The following is a 10,925-nucleotide window of genomic DNA, read 5'->3' on the forward strand; positions in this document are numbered from 1 at the left end:
AAATTCTTTTAAATTAACTCTCCCACTAAGCATCCTATGGTCGGTTGGCTTCACCGTGTTACTGAAAGAGCTGTTTTATACCTCATGAAAAAGTATAAATGAAAGAATTAAAGTCTTCATCATGCTTTCATTGGGCTCCATAGAAGAAATACTGATGGATACAGTTAGTTGTACACAGGGGCAGATTTACCCTTAAATAGGATAAAGATTCTCCACAACTTCAGGCTCCCAGATTCTGAGAGATTCTCCATCTTGCTTGGATAGATTCTTTCTCACGGCCCAGTTGACCAGAATCTTTAATTTTCCTCAAAGTGTCTGCTACCTAGAACAACTCTTCCACTCAGCTTCAATCGCCCATGGGCTCCTTCAGCCACATCAACAACAGGATTTAGGTGCCTAATTGCCACTTTAGGCATCACTGAGATCCTCAAAACACCTATTCAGCTGCCAAATAAGCCTGTTGGTGCCTAGAGTCCCTCGTCACCTAAATTTTCATGGTAAAAGTCCCCTATGTTTTGGCAGCTGGGCATGTGCGCAGCTGCCTCACTCTTGACTGAACCAAAGTTTGGTGCCTATCTCACACCTAAGCCCCAAGAGGAACTTCAAATTAGGCATTGCCCCGCCTGTCAGACCTGTGGCAACCAATCTGGTAGGCATGCTCTGAGTAAAACAGCCTTAGGTAGTGGCAAGAAGGGGAGGCAGCAGCTTCCCTTTAGCCCAGTGGTTAGGGCACACACCCAGAATGTAAGAGATCCCAGTTCAATGCCCAACCCTATCTGGAACAGGGATCTCCCACCTTTTTAGTGAGTGCCTTAAACACAGGCTTATGGGAGATGCTGACACTTCTTTTGAAGATGTTCCACTGTGTATGAAATACTTAACTAATTAAATAGTGATTGGGCTAGAGATAGAATAAGAATGACTCTATAGTCTTTAGATTATCATAGTTATAGTGTCCTGTGGCACCTTTAAGACTAACAGAAGTATTGGAGCATAAGCTTTCGTGGGTGAATGCCCACTTCATCAGACGCAAGTAATGGAAATTTCCAGAGGCAGGTATAAATCAGTATGGAGATAACGAGGTTAGGTCAATCAGGGAGGGTGAGGTGCTCTTCTAGCAGTTGAGGTGTGAACACCAAGGGAGGAGAAACTGCTTCTGTAGTTGGATAGCCATTCACAGTCTTTGTTTAATCCTGATCTGATGGTGTCAAATTTGCAAATGAACTGGAGCTCAGCAGTTTCTCTTTGGAGTCTGGTCCTGAAGTTTTTTTGCTGTAAGATGGCTACCTTTACATCTGCTATTGTGTGGCCAGGGAGGTTGAAGTGGTCTCCTACAGGTTTTTGTATATTGCCATTCCTGATATCTGACTTGTGTCCATTTATCCTCTTGCGTAGTGACTGTCCAGTTTGGCCAATGTACATAGCAGAGGGGCATTGCTGGCACATGATGGCATACATAACATTGGTGGACATGCAGGTGAATGAGCCGGTGATGTTGTAGCTGATCTGGTTAGGTCGGCGGAAGCATTCTATGTATAGGTCCAGACTGTCATTTCGACCCTCAGGAGGAGTCCATGTGGAGTTCTTCTTCTTGTGCTGTTGGTGGGAGGGTATCTGTGTATCAGTGCGCTGTTCAGTATTATCTTGAAAATATTCTTTGAGTTGGAGGCGGCGAAAGTAGGCTTCCAGATCACCGCAGAACTGTATCATGTTCGTGGGGGTCCTCCAACTCAAAGAATACTTTAAAGATAACACTGAACAGCGCACTGATACACAGATACCAATGAGGAATACACTAAGAAACTGCACCATCTACTCAGGACACTCCCTACACTAACACAGGAACAAATCAACATACCCTTAGAGCCCCGACCGGGGTTATTCTATCTACTACCCAAGATCCACAAACCTGGAAATCCTGGACGCCCCATCATCTCGGGCATTGGCATCTCACTGAAGGACTGACCTCCCAGAAAACACCATCCTAGCCACCATGGATGTAGAGGCTCTCTACACAAACATCCCACACACAGATGGAATACAAGCTGTCAGGAACAGTATCCCTGATGATGACACAGCACAACTTGTTGCTGAGCTCTGTGACTTTATCCTCACGCACAATTATTTCAAATTTGGTGACAATATATACCTCCAAACCAGTGGCACCGCCATGGGCACCCGCATGGCCCCACAATATGCCAACATTTTTATGGCTGACCTGGAACAATGCTTCCTCAGCTCTTGTCCACTCACGCCCCTTCTCTACCTACGCTACATTGATGACATCTTCATCATCTGGACCCATGAGAAGGAGACCCTGGAAGAAATCCACCATGATTTCAACAGCTTCCACCCCACCATCAACCTCAGCCTGGACCAATCTACACGGGAGGTCCACTTCCTAGACACCACAGTACAAATAAACGATGGCCACATTAACACCACCCTATACCGAAAACCCACCGACCGCTATGCCTACCTTCATGCCTCCAGCTTCCACCTTGGACACACCACACAATCCATCGTCTACAGCCAAGCGTTGAGGTACAACCGCATCTGCTCCAACCCCTCAGACAGAGACCAACACCTACAAGATCTTCACCAAGCATTCTCAAAACAATGATACCCACACAAGGAAATAAAGAAACAAATCAACAGACCAGACGTGTACCCAGAAGCCTCCTGCTACAAGACAGGCCCCAAAAAGAAACCAACAGAACTCCATTGGCCATCACCTACAGTCCTCAGCTTAAACCTCTCCAACGCATCATCAGTGACCTATAACCCATCCTGGACAATGATCCCTCACTTTCACAGACCTTGGGAGGCAGGCCAGTCCTCGCCCACAGACAACCTGCCAACCTTAAGCATATTCTCACCAGCAACCACGCACCGCACCATAACAACTCTAACTCAGGAACCAACCCATGCAACAAACCTCGATGCCAACTCTGCCCACATATCTACACCAGCAACACCATCACAGGACCTAACCAGATCAGCTACAACACCACCGGCTCATTCACCTGCATGTCCACCAATGTTATATATGCCATCATGTGCCAGCAATGCCCCTCTGCTATGTACATTGGCCAAACTGGACAGTCACTACGCAAGAGGATAAATGGACACAAGTCAGATATCAGGAATGACAATATACAAAAACCTGTAGGAGACCACTTCAACCTCCCTGGCCACACAATAGCAGATGTAAAGGTAGCCATCTTACAGCAAAAAAACTTCAGGACCAGACTCCAAAGAGAAACTGCTGAGCTCCAGTTCATTTGCAAATTTGACACCATCAGATCAGGATTAAACAAAGACTGTGAATGGCTATCCAACAACAGAAGCAGTTTCTCCTCCCTTGGTGTTCACACCTCAACTGCTAGAAGAGCACCTCACCCTCCCTGATTGAACTAACCTCGTTATCTCCATACTGATTTATACCTGCCTCTGGAAATTTCCATTACTTGCGTCTGATGAAGTGGGCATTCACCCACGAAAGCTTATGCTCCAATACTTCTGTTAGTCTTAAAGGTGCCACAGGACCCTCTGTTGCTTTTTACAGATTCAGACTAACACGGCTACCCCTCTGATAGCTATAGTGATAATCCCTTCTATTCATCAGGCAGTAGGGGGAATTGAACCCTGGTATCCCTCTTCCTAGGTTACTGTCCTAACAACTGGGTTAAAGGATATAAGGGAGGCCTCCTTCTCCCACCCAGGCTCAACTCAAGTGGAGATAGGTGTAGGCTACCACATTTCTTGCAAGAAACAGCTCAGGCATTTGACTGCAGGAGAGGGTTCCTGGCTGTTTATCCCAAGCAGAAATAGTCATCTCCCTCCTGCCTTGACTTTGGTGTCAAACTCCCTGAGAGGGGTGGAGTTTAGGACCCTTCTCTGGACATCTGCTATTGGCTAGCTCAGGCAGCTCCACATTCAGTTTGCTGCCCTTTGTGGCTCTAGGTCCCTCTCTTCCCATGCATTGTATAGGGAGCCTAGGCTCCCAACTCAGGGCTTGTGACTTCCTCTGGGTGGCTAGATACTTTAAAGTTGCAGCATTTAAGTCACTTTGTGGATTTGGACCCCTTTTCTTTCCCACATGGGCAGCCTACCCAGGACAGAGCCTACCAAGTGTCAGCCCCATACTTGTGATGTTAGCCCCAGCACCAATTTCAGATCTTTCTTTGACTGGATGATGTGCAGCACAATGCTCCACTCTTATAATAAGGCATTTCTATTATTTTTATAAGAAACGCTGAAGATCTGAATTTAGTTGCAAAGGTCACCTATTCACATTGATTGTAAAATTGCTATACCTGGTAACAGCAAGAAAAGTATGCTGTTGCCAGACCTGTAAATGTCAAGTGAGCTGCTGTTGGGATAAAAAAGTATCACTGTAATTGAAGATCTCTGCGTAGTTATACAAGAAACCAATTAGAAGATATGTATAATTTTTTTTCCACCTGGAAACAGCATGAAATGAATGTATGGAATGTTATTCTCAGTGACTATTCAGCTTCCCAACCAGCTTCTCCAACTTTTCAGAGACATTAATTTGTTATCCCAGACACTGGTCAATAATATTTATCATATCGAGATGCTAGCCCAGGAATGGGATGAATGACATTTATATACATAAGGCTAAACACTACCTTCCTTAGAGAAGTTTTTCATCACTCCTTTGGTGGAATGCTGCCCTAAAGCCAGTTTAATTGGTCACAGGAGGCTTATCCCAGTCTAATGGAATTTTTGGTTCATGGACTTCTGTGCACTTCACATGGCTGGGATAGGATGCATGGCCAAGTGAAGGAGACATTCCATAACAACCACTTGGTGGTTCTTCAAGCTTTTCTAACTTTGCTCTCCTCTTTTAATATTTAATATTCTGACAATTTATTTTATCTGGTTTAATATAATTTATAGAAAATCATTTGTCATCTCAAGAGTTTAGGTATTCAGAAATGGCTTAAATAGAAAACTCAATAACCCATCTTTTTTGTACTAAAATTAGCACTATTGAACATGTGCTACAGAAAAGTTCTAAACAGTTAAATGAGATTTAAGAAAATTGATTTAAGAAAATTCCTTTCTACCAAGAAAAAATTTCTCGGGCTTCTGAAGTCCCTATCTTCTCAAAATTCCAAACGCTTATGAAGTCCAATAAACTTTTCCGCAAATTCCCTTGCAGCAAGGGTTCCTGACTCACCCATTGATTCCATTATCTTATCTATTTTATTCTTTTATAGAATGAACTCATTAGCCTCTATGTCCACTTACAATCCATGATAAAAACAACAACCTCAAAGAACTATTAATTCCATGTTAATCATAGCAATGAAAGTCTGGTGCCCACCAAACCAAAAAATCCCTACTGCATCAGAAAAATTGGCCTAAGTCTTCTTGGTATCAAAGTCAGTGGTTCAATGGGATCAGTTAGGCCAAAATTAAACACTTTTGAAAATCCCAGCCTTGGAAAATAAATTAATCTTTCATCATGCTCTGAAAGTCAACAAACTCTGGCTTTGTCAAGTCAAGTTCAGAAGTACATTAAAGTCATGGGCCCTTCACTGAGAATGCTCATCCTCCTGGCCCCACATGAGTACATCTACAAACTGTCATGAGGACAGTTTCTCCCATCTATGTCCCAATCTTGTCTAGGTCAGGGAAAGCTGTTCCACTACAATGTCTAGGTCCAGCGAAACAGGAATTTAGTAAGGTATGGAGTGCATTTCAATTTTGCTAGGTTTAAAGATCCCACTTACACCTTGTCTAAAGACGGGTAATGCTTGTAGAAAATAAGCAAGGGACCTTCATTTTCAGTTTTTAATTGATATTTACCAAAAAAATTCCCAGGTTTTACCCAATTTGCTATTCATTTTTACCCATGTTCACACAACTATTAGACAACTCAAGTACATGAAAATATGATTATGTTAAGCAAGTCCAATACATTACATTAGATAGATGTCTTTATGTTAATAATAAGTTAGTCTAAGTGTAAATGTGAGGCTGTCTGTTCAAGTACGGCAATGTAGTGGAAGATACACACGCGTATGTGTGTGGATATGTGTACATCAGTACAAAAAAGAAATATGATTAGAGGAGTTGAAGACCTGTATAGGCAGAACTAGCAAGCACATGACAAGAATGTAATTCATCTGAAGTGAGATTACCATTTTAGTAGATTCAGTTCCCTACAGGATCTCTAGCAGGAGAATCAGAACTTTTAAACAAACCTATTAAACAGTATCATGCCAGTCACTGACAATATTTTGTCTATCTATAGTTCATAGTGCTTTAAATAGTTCTGTTTGGCTTGTAGTTATGATTTACTTTTTAAACTTTTATTTTAAATGCTAAATTTAGGATTCAGATCATTTGCAATGTTGAGTCATTCCAGGAAGTGACAGTTTTCACTGGCAATCTTGTGCAGGGGGGGGAAGAATCTTTGTACCAACGTTGAAATAAACAACTTTTAGGATTTTTTTTTAAATTTTCTTGAATCTAATCTTTTTTGTATCTCATTTTAGTTACTTGCTGCCCCTTCTCACAACCCCATGCCCTGCTAAAAATCTGATGATAGTAACACATTTTTAGTATTGGCTAATTTAGTTTTGGATATCTCTGTCACTGTTTGTAACAACTCTGCTCAAGGATTTGTAAAGTATTTTCACAGGAGGATATTTCTGAACTGCTTCATTTGTTACTGATCCAAAGTATTATACTGACACTGAAGTTAAAGAGGTCTTGCTGTGATATATTGAAAGTCTATCTCTGCTCAATAACAGCACTAAACAAAACTTATTCCAGATTAATTGTATTTTTAAACCAAAGTGTAAATCTACTCCATAACACAAATGTATTCATTTAAATATTTTAATATACAATTTTATAACTGCAATATCACATTTCAGTGAACAATTACAAAATAACTGCTTACCTTAGACAGTTAAAACCACTTGGCTTTGGTTCATGGCTCATAACACATGCAAGGAAGGTATTTTTCAATAAATGCACATATGATGTAACTAGTTACATATTTCAAGTGAGGTGGGGTTCCTTTTTAATTTAATTCCGCTTTAGAATTTAGCTTTTGTTCATTCAAGTGAGTCTTTATAAGAGCAATGACCTGTGTACTACCTAAATGAGGAAACATAAATAGCAATTCTGGCCCCTACCTGGGCCTCCATATGCCATTCTGGTAGTGTATAGGACCAGTGAAGGAGCCATAGTTCAACAAGTGACAACTTTTCCAGCACAGGAGCAGCAAAGGGCTGATATAAGGTCATGGGAAAGGACGTGTCCATCGCACTCAATGCTAAGGGAATTCTGAGCACACCGTATAGATAAAGGTGAGGACACTGTCCTAAATTTAGGTATACAACCAGAAGGTTCTTAAAGAAGTGGCTAAGGTTACCTACCAAGAAGCACAAGTCACAGCAAAGGTGGATTAAAATCACCTTGCCTTCACCTGAACTGTACCTCCTGTGCTATGCTCTCAGGAGTCACGGTATAGGCTCTGTCCCTATACCCATGCATGCACGCAATAACAACATGAAGACATTCATCACAACTGAATACATCTAGAATGAGGAGAAATAAAATGTAGTATTTCATGATCTAACAGAAACTATCCTATTCATAATATCAAAATGAATGTCCGATGTACTCTGGTACCATTTGTAACATACAAGATGTATTAATTCATGAACATTTATGACAAGGTTTGGGGCACATGTGAGAGAAAAGAAGCATCATTTTTTCCTCCTGTAGCTGTAGTGCCACCTCCTATTAAGGCTGATCTTTGGACCCATGCTGTTTTTATTATTGTGAGACGGAACTTTTTAAATACACTGCTTATAATTTACCTTAGTGGAAGTAAGAACCAGTCTGGCAGTTATAATAGAACTAACAAGGCCGGAGAACTGCACTATGTTGCAACAGTTATTGAGATGTCTGTTTGCATAAATCATGTTAAAAACTTGACCATCTCTTCATTTAAGAAAAGTGTTTCATGCTAAATAAAGAATACATGGAGATGTAAAAAGGATTTATTGGCATGAGTTTGTGATGGCCACATTATACACGTCATCTGAAATGAATTCCAATTAAAACTTTAATACATCACTGTCACATATGTGCCGCATAGTTTAAAAGGGGGAAAAAATAGAAAGCTGTCCCCCACTATTTTAGACATGTTTTTAAGAATTTTACAATTTTTATCAGTACCGTTATCCATCTCCCTCCACCTATAAAATCAGATTCTCTTAGTACCATGCGTCTACTTGCAAATTCTGAGTGGAGACAAAGAAAAAAATGTAAGTAATAAATTATAGGAATCTGTAAACATGATCTAAACTAGCTTTTCCACACTGTTGTCAGGCCTCCCACCCTTTAATGTGCCCCCTCATGGCCAGGCATTTGGTAACAGACTTGCCTCGGTTTCCCTTTGTATCAGTTTAGAAAGGTGGCCTGTAGTGCTAGCTTTGCTCCCTTTCCGGAGCAGTCACAGGGCTGCTTCTCTGAGGCTCCAGGGACCCACCACAGTAGCTAGCTCTGCTCCACTCTACTGTGGCATTCCCTTTCCAGGGCTCAGCCTGTCTCAGTCCTTCCTCTCCAGCTGCCTCTATAGGCCCAGGTGTAGTCCAGCCCTCTTTAATTGGCTGGATTGGATCTGCCTGCTCTTGTCCAGGAGCACTGGGCTTAAACTATCCACAGAGACCAGCTACCCTTTTACATACTCCCCCCCTCTCTCTTTTCCTTCTTGTGAGGTGCCTCCCAGGGCTACTTTCACCCCTCTCAATGCAAAAAACCCTTTCACCCCAACATTCTGCATTCTGCTATGTCAGTCATTACACCATTTCAGGGCTCACATTTTTTCCTTAAACCAATTAAATTATCCCCCTCAATTGTTTAACATAATACCAACATTTCAACCCTCATTTCCCACAAGCCCCTCCCAGTCACAGAGTGTTCTCGGAGTCCTAGAGAACATAGCCAGGTCATCCCACCCCTGTGCGCAAACTCTGGATCCCAGTCACCCTGAGTTGTATGAAATGTGGCCACGGTCACATACTCAGGTCCACTGGACATCATCTCTACATAGTCTCATCTCCATCTCCTGGGCTTCGGGGTTGCTGCATGCTAGACTTTTCTGCCTCTGCATGCAGAATTTCTACTTCAGTCTCAAGTTCATGAACCATTCAGAGTAAATATTCTCTTTCTTCCAGGAGAATATTTACTCCTGGTCCAGGGGACCTGTAAGGGGGTCAGCTTGGGAGTGCTGATTAACCTGGTCCTCTCAGATGTGCTCTGTTAATGTGTGTGTGTGTTCATCTGATTCTAGGATTGGAAGAACCCAGCCCTGGGGAACCTAGGTTCTGCAGGATAGCTCCATTGGGAGGGAACTTGCAGCAGGGAGAAGTAGAGCTCCATATGAGAACAAAAGTGACACAAGCAGTACATTGATAGAATTGCCGAACCCCCCACCTCCCAGAAGAGTAACCCTGATAGATGAGTGTACCCCAAGTAAAAGGAAAACTTGGTAACACTGGGAGGTGAGACATGGGCTGGAATGCCTAAAGAAACTGCATTTTTGACTTCTTGCTAACCAGTGTGGTGAGGCAGAAGTATACTTTGTTACTGGCTTGGTATAATCTAATCATAGAATAACCACCAGTTTAGGATGAGACTGCCCTATTTCTTAGCAGTTTGTCCTGAATGTGGCATTCTCAGCTGTGACCCACTGAGGCATGGTGATATGGAGTGCATGCACAATCCAAGTCTACAAGTCCCTCAACTACAGTTCCTCCCACCCTAACTGTTACTACCCACGGTGAGGCCCTCCCCGAACTTTTGAAGTGGACTCCCACTGCTTAGTCCCACTGTCCTAACAGACTCCATAATCCGGCAATTCTTTTAATATGCTCAGACTGGCCACATGTGAAGCAAATCACGGGGCCCCAAGAGCCACTCGCACTAGTATTTCCATAGACTGTGGGGTTCTCCAGGTCCCTTGTAGGTACTGTGTGTCCTCCAAGTTTTGGATACCTGGGGTCTTTCCCCCTTGAACGTTTACCTGGACCACCCTTTTGTAGGCGTCCCTCCCTTTTCCAGACTGCCACAGCTGCTCATCTCCTTTGGCCTCAAAGAAGGCTTCAGTTGGCACCACAGCTTCCTTCACTGATGCCAGCTGGAAGTGCATTACCAGCTCTGCACCCCCTGGACAGAACCTTCAGGAACTGTTCCAAGTTGACTTGATCCAGGACTTTCTCCACTGAACTGGTCTCTGGGCAAAGCCACCATGTCACGGAGTCCTGTAGTTTCTGGGACACTACCTGCGGTCATGCCCCACATGGAAACGGTTCTACCCGGAATCTGTGTCTATATGCCTCAGGAACCAGCCCTAATCGGTCCAGGATGGTGGCCTTTACCACTGGATAGGAGTTCACATGCTCATCACTTACTGCCCACTAAGCCGCCTACGCCTCTCCCGACAGGAAAGGCGCTATGTAGGCCGCCCAAATGGGCTCCTCCCAGTCCACTGCTTTGGCCACCCTCTCAAATGTGTGGAGGAAAGCCTCAGGGTAATCTTCCAGTCCAAACTCTGCCAGGCTCGAAACCAACTGGCCCCCAGTCCAATCACCAACTGTGTTACCAAGCATGGCTTGATTTAACAGTTTCTGTATCCACACCTATCATTTGGAGTGGACTTCTTGCCACTTCTGCTGTTTCTGCTGATCTTCTATCAGCTACATGAGCATGGCCCAGGGCTGCAGATGGGTGCTGCTGAACTCTAGCTTCTGGCAGCCTTCCATCCCCAGCCAGCGCTGTTTCTTTCCTGGCACTACAGGGCCCCTTGCTCCAGGGACCTACTACAGGAGCTAGCTGTACTCTACTGTAGCTTTCCCTCCCTAGGGCTC

Source organism: Emys orbicularis, chromosome 1, assembly GCF_028017835.1.
Source record: "Emys orbicularis isolate rEmyOrb1 chromosome 1, rEmyOrb1.hap1, whole genome shotgun sequence".
Taxonomy (NCBI): Eukaryota; Metazoa; Chordata; order Testudines; family Emydidae; genus Emys; species Emys orbicularis.